The sequence below is a fragment of the Anopheles merus genome, chromosome 2R (genome assembly GCF_017562075.2).
Source record: "Anopheles merus strain MAF chromosome 2R, AmerM5.1, whole genome shotgun sequence".
Lineage (NCBI taxonomy): Eukaryota > Metazoa > Arthropoda > Insecta > Diptera > Culicidae > Anopheles > Anopheles merus.
Window position 1 is genome coordinate 57,735,589 of NC_054082.1, and position 18,561 is coordinate 57,754,149.

At 41.1% G+C, this 18,561-nt stretch overlaps 1 long non-coding RNA gene across 1 annotated transcript; it reads left to right on the forward strand.

The window, feature by feature from the left end:
* Positions 1–1,119: 1,119 nt before the first annotated feature.
* LOC121589619 lies at positions 1,120–3,341 on the forward strand. The gene is made up of 3 exons (XR_006004329.1): positions 1,120–1,160; positions 1,232–1,329; positions 3,277–3,341. It is a non-coding gene; the product is annotated as an uncharacterized LOC121589619 (long non-coding RNA).
* Positions 3,342–18,561: the final 15,220 nt, after the last annotated feature.

Genomic DNA, 18,561 nt, shown 5'->3' on the forward strand with positions numbered 1-18,561 from the left:
TTCATCCGCGGAAAAAGCGTCCGAGTGTGGGAAGGGTGGTAGCGAGCCCCTTCTTCTGCACCCCTTCACAGCTGCAGAGGGTATCGACTATTGTCTATCCCCGAAAAGAACGGTTATATTGCACAAATAACACCCTAAAATGGAACAATGATCGAAATTACACATAAACATACCTTACCTAGCGGCGGCGTCGTGCGTGAAGGTTAGAAATTTCATTCGGCTTTATTCCATGCTCCAAGCTTTTTTTTTCACTACCACCACAACTAAATCATACTTCCATAGTTGATTTTATGTTTATTCTACAAAACAAAACGTTTTTAATGATAAATATCATATAATTTGCATAAAATACTTACAAAATCATCGCACACGCAAACACTTGCAGTTTACATTTTGGCTTCACTCTCATTTGACATGTCAAAAATTTGCAAGCTCCAAAGCGGGGATCGAAAAGGGGGGTGGGAGGGGAGAGAAGGAGATGAGATCGAAGCGGCACGAAATGGCCGTTGCAAAACCGCACGTTCAGAACGCTAAGTCCCAGAAGAGGGAGATCGAGCTACGAATGTGACAGAGAGGGCATGAGAAAATGAGAGAATTTGAGTGCCATTGTCGGGAGGGACCCACGCAAACAATGAGGCCCCAAATTTTGAGTTATTCAGGCCGAGGGGTATGAGGAAGCTTGAGGAAGCAAGGAGAAACGCGCTGCGATGAGAGTTCGCATTCTGTTTTACACGCGCACTTCACTAACACCGAAGTTGTTGAAAGATTTTTCTGTGTGCCAAAGCGAGAGGCCCTGTCTTCTTTCTCTAGATTTTGGACGGCAAACCGCCGCGCGTGTAGAGGTGTGTGCGTGTGACAAAAAACGATGGATGAAAAACGCGAGGAGCGGGGACTGAAGTCTTTCGTTGGTCACACACACATGCATCTACCAGCTTATTGCGCTACACCGAGTCTACCCATCTCTCTCGATCCACCATGATTTTTCTGCTATCGCGCTCATCCGAGTGTGAGGCATCCTCAGTGTGTCCAGAACTTTCCCTGTGGAAGGATGCACTGAAGTGAGGTGCGATTTCTTATGCGACGTACTTTGCTCGTCTACGTTTTGGGCCGTGTTCCTTCTTCTTCAGTTATGGAATGTTTTATCCTAGCAAATTGTTGAGGTAAGTTTCTCGCTCACATGTGTGGTTGTGCAAGTACATTCAACTAACCCTTGGCGTCTAAAAAGTTACAGGTGTGTGCGCTATTTATCAAAGACTACATGCTGGCCTCGTCAACAATGTTCAAAGTGAGCGACGGAAAGAAAACGTTTTTCAGTTTTAAAATATTAAGGTAAATGTTGATCTAATCCTAAGCGCAAACCTCTCCATACCCCCAGGACAATCGCATGGCAATCGGATTGAACGCGCAACATTTTCCATACAATCCGCAGTGTTGCGTTTTCTTCGCGCCAACTTTGCCTGTATTTTCAATGAGCCAAGCGATTTTACCCCCTCCTACACGCATTGTATCCTAAAGCACGCTTGTCGCGTCAACGTTCACCACATACACACACACATCTCCACACTCAGGGTACGACATCTTCCCTGTTGTTGTTCTGGACTCAGACAAAATTTGTGTCTCTACAGTTATTGTTCAAGCTACTACTCTTAGGATCTGAATTTACAAACAAATATCAAAATGTTATGTTCTGCTAATGATATTGCACTAAATTTAATTGAACTACATTAAGTTTTTACATATCTTTCGTAAAAGTTCGGCAGAGTATTAAAATGTCGATACAATTTGTCATGAATAACTTAAATTTTAAGATCTTCGCGCATAAAATTATGACGCGCCATGTGTGTGCGGCGGCGTAATTCGCTACTCGTATAGCCGTCTCGTTTCTTCTTGTGTGTGCTTTACCTTTGCTCACCGCATCAAGAACATTGCTGCTCACACACACGTCAGTCTGTGGCAAACAATTGGAGGGGGAGGATGTGTCGGTTTGCTCCAGAAATCGTGTGTAATTTTGGTGTTCTGGATTTGGTTCCATCGCTGTTTGTTTTATTGAATTTGAAAAGGTAAGAATCGTCAACCGATGTAAAAGTGTGAGAGTAAGATGATGCTGATGGTGACTGATGCTTTTCTTTGTTTCTTTTCCTGCTTTCATCCACTGATGGCGTCGAGCATCGCCGAGGATGTGATCGAATGCGGAATATTCTAAACGAGGAGCTTCATTCCGGATTTTGTTTACGAAAGCATACAAAAAAAGAGTGAGTAATCTTATTCTTAACTTTCATTTCTTCAACAGCGCTGAACTCATCCTCCAGCTTACAACGAACAGTCAACGGATGAGGAAGGAGAGGAGGGACGGCAAAGGTACACGCACAAACGTGCACACATCCGCCTTGTCGGAGAATGAGAACATGGGAGGGGGAGTCCGGCAACGTATAGAGCATCTTCATTTACGCTCCCTCGTGCGTTCGTGCGTGCGTGCGCTCGCGCGTCTATGTGTGTGTATGTGTGTTCATGCCTGCGTGCGTGGCTGTGTGTGTTTTTGCCGCCTCGCATAACCAGATCCTACGGGATCACCTTGCGAAAAAACACCAAGAAAGGGGGAAGGGTAGGTGTGTGTGTGTGTGTGTGTGTGTGTGTGTGTGTGTGTGTGTGTGTGTGTGTGTGTGTGTGCTTGCATGCGTGCGTGATTGTGTGTGTGGTTTTTGCTGTTTCGCGATCACCTACGGAATCACCTTGCGAAAACACACGAGGAGGAGGGGTTGGGTGTGAGTCTGTGCTTGCCTGGGTGCGTGCGTGGCTGTGTGTGTGTTTTTGCGTTCGCGTTCTCCTACGGGATCACCTTGCGAAAAACGCCATGGGGATGAGGAGATTTGTGTGTGTTTTTTTTTCTTTGCCGTTTTGCACTCTCCCGCGGGTCTCCATGTGAGCGATTGTTTTTTTTGGTTTTTCAAGAAGAAAAAAATCTTCAAAAAATACCAGAGGGGAGGGTGTGTGTGTGAAAAATAAAAGAAAATATGTTAAACGATGTTAAAAATGAGTCTGAACTCATTGCAATCCGAAACAAAGCGAGGGGGGGTCATAAAATGTAGTACACATGCATGCAACATGTATCGCGCCGCCGCGACGTTTCTCGCTGTCAGCCCGATAGGAGCTTCTAAGGGATTATTTTAATGGGCGCCCAGATAGAGCCCGATGAGACCGAAATCGCATGGATAATGGTACCGGGGTAGTAATACATACTACATACATTAATTATTGGTTCTTTTTTTTTTTGGACAGCGTTCAGCACAACACTGCCACAAACCAACGCACTGGATTAAGCCAAGAACCTGTCGAAACGCGCGCAGCCCAGCGTCATTACTAACAGAAGCTGGTTCAAAACGCGCAGCTCCTGTTCATGACGTCATCACTAAACTGAAGCCAGTGGAACACGCGCAGCACGGATGGTACCCCGAGCGCGGTAGGAGGAAGGAAGAACAAGAGGAGGATGAACGGTAAATTTGGAAGGGGGAAAGCGTTCTGCCGTCTAAACAGCGGGAGTATGCCAAAACACATGTGGGAAGGGAGAGAGATATCATTCAATAAACAGCATGCGAATGTGTGCATAAAGCAAATGTGAACAGCCTCATCATTTCTATAAGTAAACCGAAAAAGGGGGTGGAGCAAACACATGGGTATGCGTGAGTGGCTGACGAAACCAGAACGTTTAGATGTGTGCGTGACGGATGGTTCGGGCGCCTGTGGCGAAGCTCTCGACAAGACTGCAAACGAGAGCTTTGTGGAGAGCTTTGTAGGGAGCTCAGATTACACAGGCCGCCGTCGGTTTTTGCGTCCTTGGGCATCGCTCCGTATGTCCCCCCTCCTACGCATACAAAACCACCAGTACAGCGCGACGCTTTGTCGGAGATGGTTGTGCGCGTTTTGTTCTAAGTCCCGCGAGCAGTGTTTGTGCGTTGGTGCGCATTTCGTTCAAAGTCTCGTGCTCTGGTGTGTTTTGGTGAAGTGTGAAGTGAATAAACAGTGTGCACAGACGCACATGCAGTGCGTGCATCGACAGGTAAGAATTTGCTGAACAGAGGCAACGCAGATTGTCGACAAGTTTCCCGCAACCTGGCTCGAGCTGGTACTTTGCAGTATGACGCCATTCGTGAGTATGAAGGATTCTAAATGTGTTGTGAAAGTGTTACAGATATCAAATGTAAGAAATGGCAGGACCTATTAACAAGTCTTTCAAATATGCTGTGGGCGTGGACTTTCTGCGGAATAATTTCCTAAACCGAAGTTTTAGATTGTTGTTCTGTAAGCTGATGCAACGTCCACTGTTAGTGCCCGATATTAAAAAAGATACCTTAGATTTTGCATTCTACGTTCTTTTAGAATGCGAATGAAAGAATACTGTAAGACTCTTCAATGTCAATCGTTTTCTAAAGGTGTCCAAAGGTGTAGCCTTCATGGTGTCCATCTTTCCCATAACAGATGTCCGTCTTACCCGAACATTTCAGAACTGCACAAAAAAAAACATGTTTTTCATTAATGAAAAAACGCAAAAATCGATAGAAACTAAAAAGTTTCAACACATTTTCTGATAAAACATGAGTGTAAGATAATGTATGCACATTTTCATGGTCGTTGCACCTATATATCCTTAGATTTTTACCATTTCCCTTAACGTGTCCGTCTTTACCTACCTTCACCTACCCAGTTGCCCTGACCTCGGCCAATTTAACCATTGTAACATCCTGATAATTGGTCTAGTACACCTAAAAGCATATTTTGAAAGCCTACAAAAAACGAATTTTACCTAACAAAAAACCGAAAAAACCAAATCAGTAAATTAAATGCATTTCCTAGTTAACGGCATCCGCTTTGTTAACGGTGAAAAAAGGTTATTGAGAATCACAAGGAAATGCATTTAATTCATTGTTTCAACATGTTTTATAGTCTCAAAGTTGGGGAATTACCTATCTTTTGGTGTACAATAAGTCATCTTCTGATAAATATGTAATGAAATATAGCAGAAAAACCCAACATTTTACGTTCAATTTCACTGCTCAGCCGGTGTATGATAAGCCATATTCTTATAAATATTTAAAAAGGTATAGCAGAAAAACCAAAAATCTCTTGTAAAATTTAACTGGAATCGTAATCCGGGCTAAATATGGAAGAATGCGAAACTATGTTAAGTTTGTCTAGGCCTTCCAAAATTATCTCCAAAGTTCGTAAAAACCTTTGAATTCTCTAAACGTTATCAACACATTCCACACAATTGCTTGTAAGAATGTACTTCTTAAGAAGGATTTAGGTATCCGTTCATAAGTGCTTTCGAAAAAAAAAAATTATAAAAGCGAACTAACATGAGGTTTAGCTAGCGGCCCCCGCGGTCGCTCAGTCCGCTTATAGGAATATCCGCTTCTACCCTTCAGTACTCTAGCTGCGGCGTCTGCAATTATTGCTCTAAGTAAGATGGATATCCGTTTTCCATTTATGATATCTCCGTTGTCCAGGACATCATTTAATTTGATACCAGGCGGCGAAGATAATCCTCTGCATTCTCCGGTTCAAAGGTTCCACAAAATATTCCAATAGTAATTATGGAACTTCAGGAACACCATTCAGATGCTCAAAATAGGCCAGAACCGGGTCCGCTATTATGCAGAGGAATACCATCCATAGAAATATTCAATTCAAACGAATCAACGGGAGGCGGAGGCGAAAATTGAGGAACGGAACGAACCTGCTAATCTGGAGAAAAAGAACGGAACGCAGGTTCAAGATAACCTGTCATGTTTATGCGTTTTTAGTTGCTCACTTTATTTATGGATAACTTGAAAGTATTAATTTAATACTGTGTAACATCTTTTATGTACAATATTCACACAGTTTCAATTCAAGCAAAACTAAATAATAGCTTATTGAATATGTAAAACTATTCTACTGCTAAAAGAAATTCGCTTAACTTAACTATCCCGCTATACAGTGCATTTTGTATTAAAAGGTCGAGACATTTTGTTGTTTTTGTTTTGAACTCATTTTTTTCTTTTTATTTTTCCAATTGATGATTTCAATTAGACACGTTTTGCAACTCACACTACATTTATTGAATTAATAATTCTCAATAGAAGCAGTTAGCATCGAGTCATCGGTCTATAACAAATACATAGCGTGTTAAGTGTTTCCGTAGGGTGACATTTTACTTTACGGTGCACTAACGGGGTTTCCAATTGTTCAGTAGTGCACTTTAATTGGTTATAAGAATAGCGCTATTCCATGGGTCGACAAACGGTGTTCAATAAATTATTGCGGAAGTAAACGTGTTGTGCCTCCTAAGTTTTTAGTTGCACAAAGAAGATCACAAGTAAACATTCAAGTGAGTTTATGAATGCGCAACGAAACAGCATAGCACCAAACACAAAGCAATTCATTGATTACCACAATCCAGTCAAAATAACCCACCAATACTAACAACATCCATACAGCAAAAGAGAAGCAATTCATTGGTTACATTTACCGCTAGCGTTGGATTGTCTCTTTAAATTTTGGCTAATCTCACTTCATCAAAAATCTCTATCCTTTTCTGGCTTCAAAGCGCTGGTGTTGTACCGTTATCTCTGAGAGAATATGGTTTGTGCTGTTATCAATCGCATAGACAGAATGTGTATGATATCCATACAGAAACCAGCAAAAGAAAAGAGGACGACGTTCTATACCGGATCGAAAAGAATGCTGGGCGAAACCGGTTCAGATTTAATCTCTGTCCTTTGTACGTACCAAATCGTTTGAAAGAGAGCTGATGATCGAGCGTTCCAGACCGGATCGAAAAGAACGCTGAGAGAAACATTTTCAAAATGATCCTGGATGCTTTGTTTGCAGCAAATCGGCCCATCAAATCAAAGAGCAACTCTCTCCGTCGAGCGTTCTTGGCGGATCGCAAAGAATACTGAGAGCAAACGGCCCAGCACAGACTGCAGAGAACATTGAGAGTAGGCGGTTGAAATCGGGGATTTTTTTTTTAAATTCAATTTTCTATTTTATTGGGTATAAAAATTTGAAAATACAATTGGGAGCATAGTTTCTAATGGTCAACGCGTCTTTTGGTTTCCTGCTATTTTGAGTGTTTACGCATTGATTTGGCAGCAGCCTTTCTATGATTTATGAGGTATTTTCAGTGATTCTTTTGGCTAAAAAAGCTTTTGAACGCAGGGAAAGCCCTCATTTGTGGAGAATGTTATCTCTTTTGAAATGCTAATCTAATCAAACTTACTATATATATATATATATATATATCTATATATATATATATATATATATATATATATATATATATATATATATATATATATATATATATATATATATATATATATATATATATATATATATATATATATATATATATATATATATATATATGAAAGCTTTTGAACGCAGGGAAAGCCCTCATTTGTGGAGAAGTTATCTCTTTTGAAATGCTAATCTAATCTAACTTCCTTATATATAGATTTATATATATATATATATATCTATTATATAAGGAAGTTTAGATTAGATTAGCATTTCAAAAGAGATAACATTTCCACAAATGAGGGCTTTCCCTGCGTTCAAAAGCTTTTTTAGCTAAAAGAATCACTGAAAATACCTCATAAATCATAGAAAGGCTGCTGCCAAATCAATGCGTATACACTCAAAATAGCAGGAAACCAAAAGACGCGTTGACCATTAGAAACTATGCTCCCAATTGTATTTTCAAATTTTTATACACCAATAAAAATAAGACAAATTGAATTAAAAAAAAATACCCGATTTCAACCGCTACTCTCAATGTTCTCTGCAGTCTGTGAGGGCCGGTTGCTCTCAGTATTCTTTGCGATCCGGCCAAGAACGCTCGACGGAGAGAGTTGCTCTTTGATTTGATGGGCCGATTGCTGCAAACAAAGCATCCAGGATCATTTTGAAAATGTTTCTCTCAGCGTTCTTTTCGATCGGTCTGGAACGCTCGATCATCAGCTCTCTTCAAACGATTTGGTACGTACAAAGGAAGCAGATTAAATCTGAACCGGTTTCGCCCAGCATTCTTTTCGATCCGGTATAGAACGTCGTCCTCTTTCTTTTGCTGGTTTCTGTATGGATATACATACACATTCTGTCTATGCGATTGATAACAGCACAAACCATATTCTCTCAGAGATAACGGTACAACACCAGCGCTTTGAAGCCAGAAAAGGATAGAGATTTTGATGAAGTGAGATTAGCCAAAATTTAAAGAGACAATCCAACGCTAGCGGAAATGTAACCAATGAATTGCTTCTCTTTTGCTGTATGGATGTTGTTAGTATTGGTGGGTTATTTTGACTGGATTGTGGTAATCAATGAATTGCTTTGTGTTTGGTGCTATGCTGTTTCGTTGCGCATTCAATAAACTCACTTGAAGTTTACTTGTGATCTTCTTTGTGCAACTAAAAACTTAGGAGGCACAACACGTTTACTTCCGCAATAATTTATTGAACACCGTTTGTCGACCCATGGAATAGCGCTATTCTTATAACCAATTAAGTGCACTACTGAACAATTGGAAACCCGTTAGTGCACCGTAAAGTAAAATGTCAACCCTACGGAAACAACTTAACACGCTATGTATTTGTTATAGACGATGACTCGATGCTAACTGCTTCTATTGAGAATTATTAATTCAATAAATGTAGTGTGAGTTGCAAAACGTGTCTAATTGAAATCATCAATTGGAAAAATAAAAAGAAAAAAATGAGTTCAAACAAAAACAACAAAATGTCTCGACTTTTAATACAAAATGCACTGTATAGCGGGATAGTTAAGTTAAGCGAATTTCTTTTAGCAGTAGAATAGTTTTACATATTCAATAAGCTATTATTTAGTTTTGCTTGAATTGAACTGTGTGAATATTGTACATAAAAGATGTTACACAGTATTAAATTAATACTTTCAAGTTATCCATAAATAAAGTGAGCAACTAAAAACGCATAAACATGACAGGTTATCTTGAACCTGCGTTCCGTTCTTTTTCTCCAGATTAGCAGGTTCGTTCCGTTCCTCAATTTTCGCCTCCGCCTCCCGTTGATTCGTTTGAATTGAATATTTCTATGGATGGTATTCCTCTGCATAATAGCGGACCCGGTTCTGGCCTATTTTGAGCATCTGAATGGTGTTCCTGAAGTTCCAATAATTACTATTGGAATATTTGTGGAACCTTTGAACCGGAGAATGCAGAGGATTATCTTCGCCGCCTGGTATCAAATTAAATGATGTCCTGGACAACGGAGATATCATAAATGGAAAACGGATATCCATCTTACTTAGAGCAATAATTGCAGACGCCGCAGCTAGAGTACTGAAGGGTAGAAGCGGATATTCCTATAAGCGGACTGAGCGACCGCGGGGGCCGCTAGCTAAACCTCATGTTAGTTCGCTTTTATAATTTTTTTTTTCGAAAGCACTTATGAACGGATACCTAAATCCTTCTTAAGAAGTACATTCTTACAAGCAATTGTGTGGAATGTGTTGATAACGTTTAGAGAATTCAAAGGTTTTACGAACTTTGGAGATAATTTTGGAAGGCCTAGACAAACTTAACATAGTTTCGCATTCTTCCATATTTAGCCCGGATTACGATTCCAGTTAAATTTTACAAGAGATTTTTGGTTTTTCTGCTATACCTTTTTAAATATTTATAAGAATATGGCTTATCATACACCGGGCTGAGCAGTGAAATTGAACGTAAAATGTTGGGTTTTTCTGCTATATTTCATTACATATTTATCAGAAGATGACTTATTGTACACCAAAAGAAAGGTAATTCCCCAGCTATTGAGACTGTAAAACATGTTGAAACAATGAATTAAATGCATTTCCTTGTGATTCCCAATAACCTTTTTTCACCCTTAACAATGCGGTTGCCGTTAACTAGGAAATGCATTTAATTTATTGATTTTGGTTTTTTCGGTTTTTTTTGTTAGGTAAAATTCGTTTTTTGTAGGCTTTCAAAATATGCCTTTTAGGTGTACTAGACCAATTATCAGGTTGTTACAATGGTTAAAGCCGGTCTCGTAGTACAGTCGTCAACTCGTACGACTTATCAACATGCCCGTCATGGGTTCAAGCCCCAAATGGACCGTGCCGCCATACGTAGGACTGACTATATATATATATATTTCATATATATATATAGAGATATATATATATATATAGATATATATATATATATATATATATATATATATATATATATATAATATATATAATATATATCTATACATAATATATGAATATATATATACATCTATATATATATATTATATATATATAGAATGTATATAATATATATATATATATTATATATATATATATATATATATTATATATATATATATATATATATATATATATATATATATATTATATATTATATATATATATATATATATATATATATATATATATATATATATATATATATATATATATATATATATATATATATATATATATATATATATATATATATATATGAACGTATAATAATAAACTTATCTAAATTAAATTTATTTATTTATTTATTACTGTGATACAAATATCTGCCTCAGAGGGCTAAATATTGGGAGACTTACTGACTAAAACTTAAAATTAATGATAACAAACAAATACTTAAATCTAACTAGACAAACATATACTAGACAGCAAGCAATTTGTAACACAGCCGACACAAGTAAGATAAAAGAATTAGGATGGGGAAACTAAAAGGGAGTCAAAGAACTAAAGGAAGAGGGGGCGAAGGGATTGAGGGGGTATATGAAAATCAAACACACCAGAGGCACTGTTGAAGCGATGGAGGGATCGAAAAAAAAAACGGATTGGTGCCATAAAGCGTTCTTCTCGACGGGATTTGAAGGAAATCGCGGCGTCGAAGAAAGCGAGCAGGCGCGTACAGCGGTATTCTGTTAAGTAGAGAAGGACAATCAATCTCGTTCCGAAGCATACCACAGATAAGCAAAGCTTGAGAAGCAGAGCGACGATTATGCAGGGTCATCAATCCAAGCATACGGCATCGGACTTCATAAGGGGGAAGAGAAGCACCCGATTGCCCTAAAAGACGCCTAATGGCAATACGGGTGAATCTGCGTTGAACACTTTCAACCCTTTCAATCCATACCGAGCTGACTGGGCACCACACAATGCTAGCATATTCTAAAATAGAGCGGACTAAGCTACAGAAAAGGGCTTTAAGGCATATAGGGTCACGCACATCATTTGCCATAGCACAAATCATTCCTAGTACACTATTGGCATGGTTAATGGTACGCTTAATATGATGATGAATGACAGCTTTGCATCAAGGTGAACCCAAGATCACGAATGACATTAACACGATTTAATACAATAGAGTTTAGTGAATAATTATGAGACAACACATTTAAGCTCCGAGAGAAAGATATACAAGCACATTTATCGATACACAGGGAGAGAAAGTTAGCAGAACACCAAAAGGAGAAGGAGTCTAACAGACATTGAAGAGAGACACATGAATTAGAGTCAGTGATAGGACAAATATTAAATCATCTGCAAACATAAGGAAGGAATCGGAAGAACAGAGCACACATCATTGACAAATAAAATAAAAAGTAAAGGAAGACACTACCCTGGGGTACACCCGACGAACAATGAAACTTATAAGAAAAACCGTCATTCAATTTAACACAGCAAAAACGATTTGATAGAAATGATTGTAGCCATTCAAGAAAGAAAGGAGAGAAGCCAAGTCTCTTGAATTTAGCAATGAGCAGAGAATGGGGGATTTTATCAAACGCAGCTTTCAAATCGGTATACACAGCATCAACCTGCATGCCAGAGTCCAGATTTGAGAGTGGTGAGGAAACAAATTCCATAAGATTAGTAGTGGTAGAGCGGCCAGCCATAAAGCCATGTTTATTTGGAATGATCCACGATTTCACCATTTCCATTAGATGTAAACGAATAACAGATTCAAAGACTTTGCTGAACGCCGATAAAATAGATATGCCACGGTAATTAGAGACGCAACCACGATCACCCTTTTTAAAAACTGGCCTTATTCATGCTTGTTTCCAAATATTCGGAAAAGTAGTCGTGGACAAAGAAAGATTAAAAAGGAAAGAAACAGGAAGGGCTAGTGCTTCACGACAATGAAAGAGTAAAGCAGCAGGAATACCATCGGGACCCGGCACTGAGGATGGTTTAAGGTTACCTAACGCACGTAAAACAGAAGCAGTGCTTACAGAAACAAATTCACCATTCAGGACATTGAGAGGGGTGAATGAAATACTGGCCTCAAAGCTTGCAGAGTTATTTAAACCATTTTCATAGACACTCGAGAAATGATCAACGAAAAGCGAACGAATGTCATTCGGGCACGTAGCAAGCACATCACCATGTGACATACTAGTAGGGAGGCCATTATTGTTTCTCAAATGAAATGAAACTTATGTACATAGTGCAACTTAAGAAGTACTAAGTATTTACAGGGATACGTTCAATTCACGTGTAGAGGTTTCTAATAATGGGGCCCTTTCCGTTTGAAGTTCGCAGGCTGAAATTTCAGCCTGTCAGCTGTTTGCATTGTATAGCAGTTTTCGAGCAGCTATTTAAGTGAGTATAATATACAGGTGCTCTGTAATGGGATGGGATCCGAAGCCCCTTTGAGGGATAATACAGGCTCTCCCATCCAACTCCTATTCCGACACGTCCTCGTCGTGCAGAGTGGTAACATGTGTCACCACATATCCAAGCTTGGGTACACGGGCTTGACCCAACCCCTTGAGCGGATGGTGGCATATGGCGAACCAGGAGGGGGGTGGGTATCCCGGGAAACCGGTTGCCTGAACGTCGGGGGGGCAACCCGACGCTAAACAAAACGGGCACGTGGGCGCGGGGCCAGTCACCCAGTCCCATGAAGCAACCGACTACAGAAAGCCAAAGAAATTTTCGAAACGGATTCAACGATATCGACCCTACGCAATGCCCCCGGACTACTCTAAAAATGGGCTCATGGAACGTACGCACTCTAAGCGAAGCCGGAGCCTTGAAAAAACTTGATGATGCCTAGCCACACTTAGCATGGACCTCGTAGCTCTACAAGAGATTCGGTGGCTAGGGAACGGTGTGCAGAACAGGCGTGGTAAGCATTGCTACGACATTTACTACAGCTGCCACGACCGCCACCGCGTGCTCGGAACGGGTTTCGCCGTAGGTCCCCGGTTGAAACCCGCAATCATGGATTTCAAGGCTATAAACGATAGGCTATGCACCCTGCGCATGCGAGGCAAATTCTTCAATATAAGCCTCATAAACGTTCACGCCCCTACCGAAGATAAAGAGGAAGAGGAGAAGGACCTTTTTTACGGTCGCCTCGCTAGAATCGTAGATGCGTGCCCCAGGCATGACCTCAAAATCATCCTGGGGGACTTCAACGCAAAAGTCGGTAGGGAGCCAATGTACCGCCAATACACTGGCTGTCACAGTCTGCATGAGCACAGTAACGATAATGGTAGTAGATTGGTCCAGTTCGCCGCAGCGAACAATCTGGTTGTAGGAAGTACCAAATTTGCGCGGAGGGACATCCACAAAATGACGTGGGCGCACCCGGATGGCGAATCCTTCAACCAGATCGACCACGTGTTAATAAGCCGCCGACGACAGTCGAGTCTGTTAAATGTCAGAACATATCGAGGAGCCAATATCGATTCCGATCACTACTTGGTTGGCTTAGTGATACGTTGTAGAATCGCCCGCCCCCGCGCCAATGGGGGTGGAGAAAACACGCAGCCTCGGCTCAACACGGACTCTCTAAGGGACATTACTGTCCAACAGGAATTCAAAGCCGCTTTAGACGAGTCTCTACTACCAGAAAACAGTTATGAAACTACGAGCGAGAGGTGGAACGCTCTAAAAACAAAAATAATAAACTGTGCAAGAAATATACTCCCACCACGTCGTGGCAACACCAAATCTGGCTGGTTCGACGATGAATGCAGACAAGTGACCGAACGTAAGAATACTGCATACCGAGCAATGCAGCAACGGCATAGAACGCGGGCATGCGCAGAGGAATATTCACGGCTCAGACGCGAAGAGAAAAGAGTTCACCGTTCCAAGAAGCATGCTCTGGAAGAGCAAAACATGCGGGAACTCGAGCAAACCAGAGAGGCGTACGGACCGACACGAAAGTTTTACCAAGCGATAGCAGGTCACCGAAACAACGTTGTACCTAAGGTAACCTGCTGTCGCAACAAGGATGGAGATCTGGTCAGTAACCAGCCAGAGGTCCTCTCGCGGTGGGCTCAGTACTTTGATGAACTACTCAATGACCAGTTTAGCGAACAGCTAGAAGCGCCACTAGCAGATGGTGACATGCTACTGCCACCTAGCATAGAAGAAACACGAAAGGCTATCCATCGGCTGAAAAATAACAAGGCACCCGGAACCGACGGAATTGCAGCCGAACTGGTCAAGAATGGAGGTGCACGACTAGAAAACGAGATTCATCAAATTGTTACTGAGGTGTGGGATAGCGAATCGATGCCTTGTGATTGGAATCTCGGCATCATCTACCCCTTATACAAGAAGGGAGATAGGTTGGACTGCAACAACTACAGGGGTATTACGGTGTTGAATACCGCCTATAAAATATTCTCCCTGATCCTTCAGGATCGCCTTGTCCCGCACGTCGAAGAGATAGTCGGAAACTATCAAAGAGGATTCCGAAACGGAAAATCAACCACTGATCAGATCTTCACCATGCGGCAGATCTTGGAGAAGATTGCTGAATACAGACACGACACATACCATCTCTTCATTGACTTCAAAGCCGCATATGATAGCATAGCCAGGGTAAAACTGTATGACGCTATGAGCTCTTTTGGAATCCCGGCCAAACTGATAAGGCTAGTTAGAATGACTATGACCAACGTCACATGCCAGGTGAGGGTGGATGGAAAACTCTCAGGACCTTTTGCTACCACCAAGGGTCTGCGCCAGGGGGACGGGCTTGCTTGTCTCTTATTCAACCTGGCGCTAGAGAGGGCCATCCGTGACTCGAGGGTGGAGACTACGGGAACCATCTTCTATAAGTCAACCCAGATCCTGGCATACGCTGATGATATTGACATCATTGGTCTGCGGCTCTCCTATGTAGCAGAAGCCTACCAAGGGCAGAGAGCCTCGGATTGCAGATAAACGAGGCAAAGACCAAACTGATGGTGGCAACATAAGCGGCAATAAATAATCAGAATCTACGTAGGCGTGACGTGCAGATAGGTGAACGCACTTTTGAAGTCGTTCCACAATTCACCTATCTTGGGTCAAAGGTCAGCAACGACAATAGCATGGAAGCTGAGTTGCGCGCAAGGATGCTGGCTGCCAACCGGTCATTCTACAGCCTGAAAAATCAGTTCACCTCAAAGAACCTGTCGCGACGGACGAAGCTGGGACTATATAGTATCTATATAGTACCAGTACTCACATACGCCTCTGAGACATGGACACTGTCCAAATCTGACGAAACCCTCTTAGCCGCGTTCGAGAGGAAGATGCTCAGAAGGATACTTGGCCCCGTATGTGTGGAAGGACAATGGAGGAGCCGCTATAATGACGAGCTATACGAGATGTACGGCGACCTCACTGTCGTACAGCGTATAAAGCTCGCCAGGCTCCGGTGGGCTGGCCATGTTATACGCATGGAAACGGACGACCCAGCCCGTAAAGTCTTTTTAGGCCGTCCACAAGGACAGAGGAGTCGTGGTAGGCCCAAATTGAGGTGGCAAGATGGCGTGGAGGCGTCCGCCATTAAGGCCGGGATAACGGACTGGCAGACGAAGGCGCGAGACCGTGAGCGGTTTCGGAAACTCCTGAGGCAGGCCAAGACCGCAAAGCGGTTGTAGTGCCGGATAAGTAAGTAAGTAAATATACAGGTGGGCTTATCCCAAGTTGTATGAATTTAGAAGGCTGATTTTTATCGCTTCTGCTTCTGAATGAAGATTGTAAGAGTGTTTTGAGTATTCGTCAAGCCTCCAGAAAGCTCTTTGGAGCAAAAGTTTTCACTCGTTCTGTCAAAAAGTGATGTTCAAAATTGGTTATAAAAAATGCTATGAGCCCACCTGGACTACATACACTTTGATTCTATATTCCGCCACCTGATCTCTTTACTGCACCTTGGGATAAATGTAAACAACACCGTGTTTTCGAGCAGGTACTCGAATATAATTCTAGCTTTGATGCTAGAATAATCTAGACTGAAAATTGCAGGCTAGTTTTTTGTGTGGTTTTGTATGGAGTGTTTACATGATTCCAGCTTCCAACTGTCAAACTCCATACAAAAAACTGACTAGAATCGTGAAGGCCCCCAATGTTAGAGCCTGATGCCGACGTAGTAGACCTAAGTTTAGCTATATCTTTCTCTATTCGTTCATCAATAAACTCTATGTTGGCTATCCTGTGAAGTTCTTCTGTCCGAAATCTTTTAGGCAGTCCATATATTATTTTAATAAATCTATTTTGAATTTGCTGTATTTCTTTTTCGATTGGTAACAGAACATACTTTCCAGATGTGTGACCCATATGTAATTGCTGGTAGTATGATGTAATTGCTTGTATATGAGCATTTTATTATCTAGTGAGAGTCTAGAAGAGGTGGCTATCAAAGGGTATAGAAATTTAAGTTGCCCTATAGTCTTGTTGGTAATAGTTTTAATATGCTGATTGAAATTCAGTTTTCTATCTATGTTGATTCCTAGGTACTTCACTCCTGGAGTCCAAGGAATTATTATGGAGTTAAGTTTAACCGGCTCTATTTTACGATAGATTGTACTGTCCTGCATGTTTCGTTTGTATGGAAAGACTATTGCTTGTGTCTTGGATGCATTTAACTTGATCTTCCAGTCGTTTAGATACTTAATGTAGATATCTAGACCTCTTTGTAAACCCCCTGAAAGATAACGGTACTGTCGAGCAGTGTGGAGTATGGCTGTGTCATCTGCGTACAACGAGATGTAGGTGTTGTTACGCAGAGTGGGAAGATCCGATGTATACAGATTGTATAACAAGGGTCCCAATACACTCCCTTGTGGGACACCAGCACAGTTATCATATGTTTCCGAGCTGAATTTAACAATGATTACCTTGGATGTTCTGTTGGACAGGTAGCTAGCAAATATACGAGTGATGTAGATTGGAAAGTTTAAGATCATTAACTTAAAAATTAGACCGTCGTGCCAAACATTATCGAATGCTTTTTCGACGTCTAAAAGTGCCATAGATGTTGATACGCCTTTTCTTTTGCCTTCTTTAATGATATTTACAACTCTCTGCAACTAATTTCAAAAGTGAATGTGCACTGTATGTGAAGCAGGTTATTTAGTAATGTGGTCGTGAAGTGTTTTAGTATATTAGTATAGTGTAATGTAGAATGTATACTTCTAGAAGTGCTTGCTTGTTTGTATTATGTAAAAGTATTTAACCGCATTTATCTACTTGATGATGATGGTGTATTTTTAATTTGTTTTTGTTTAATAGCTTTTATGAAAAAAATAAGATAATTTCAAATAAAATTTAAAAAATAATGAGAGTCTTCAAAGATTCGAGACACGTTCGCGTATAGTGGACTTTGGGGTTTAGACCCACTTATTGTAAGATGATAGGACTTAGCGGCACCCTATCGGATTCATTAGTGGGTCGAAAACACTCAATCATCCACTTCGAGTGTTATGTAGAAATTTTACTTTCATTTTTCATACCTAAATATCTTTAAGATAATTTCGTCCTTCTCAAACCTTTGAAGGGGAAAGTGGAGGGACCATCATCATCATCATCATCATCATCACATCAATCTTTTCCTCTTCGAGGAAATTTATGAACTCCAGCTTTTTTTCTAAAGATGGAGCGGGCGTTACGGGTAGCGGTCTTAAAATCGATTGGAAAGCGCGTCCATTATCAGTTGGACCAGCGTGGTTATTTGCTGATCACGAGGGAGATGTTTAATCTCGCTTTGATAGCGTTTCCACAACAGTGTGATGGTAGTGAAAAGGATCATATCTGGAGCCGCTTCCTCTACAGAAAGTTGCTCTCGCAATCGGTTTAGCTTGTCTTGGGCTGGTTGCCTGGTCGATGTTTTAATCGTCTCATTTTGGTTTTCCATTGCTTCTGCCGATGGACCAGAACAAGCTGGTTGTGAGTGTTGGGGCTTCTTCTCTGAAACGTTATGCTGTGGCTTCTTTTGGCTATGTTGTTTGCGAGGCAGCGGCTGATGTTGCTGCAGCTGTTGATGATGTGTTATTTTTTGTTGTTGCCCAGGTAACTGACCTTGTATTTCCTCATTGTGTTGCATTTGTACCATCGGGATTTGTTGGAGCACCGGTTGCTCCTGTGGTAATGATATTTGAACCCGCTGATGTTGTTGCAGAATTTGTTGCTGCAGCACGTTGATCTGCTGTTGTAGTTGTTCCACCTGCTGTTGGAGTGGATGTATGATCTGTTGGAACAACAATTGTTTGTATTGTGTGGTGGCGC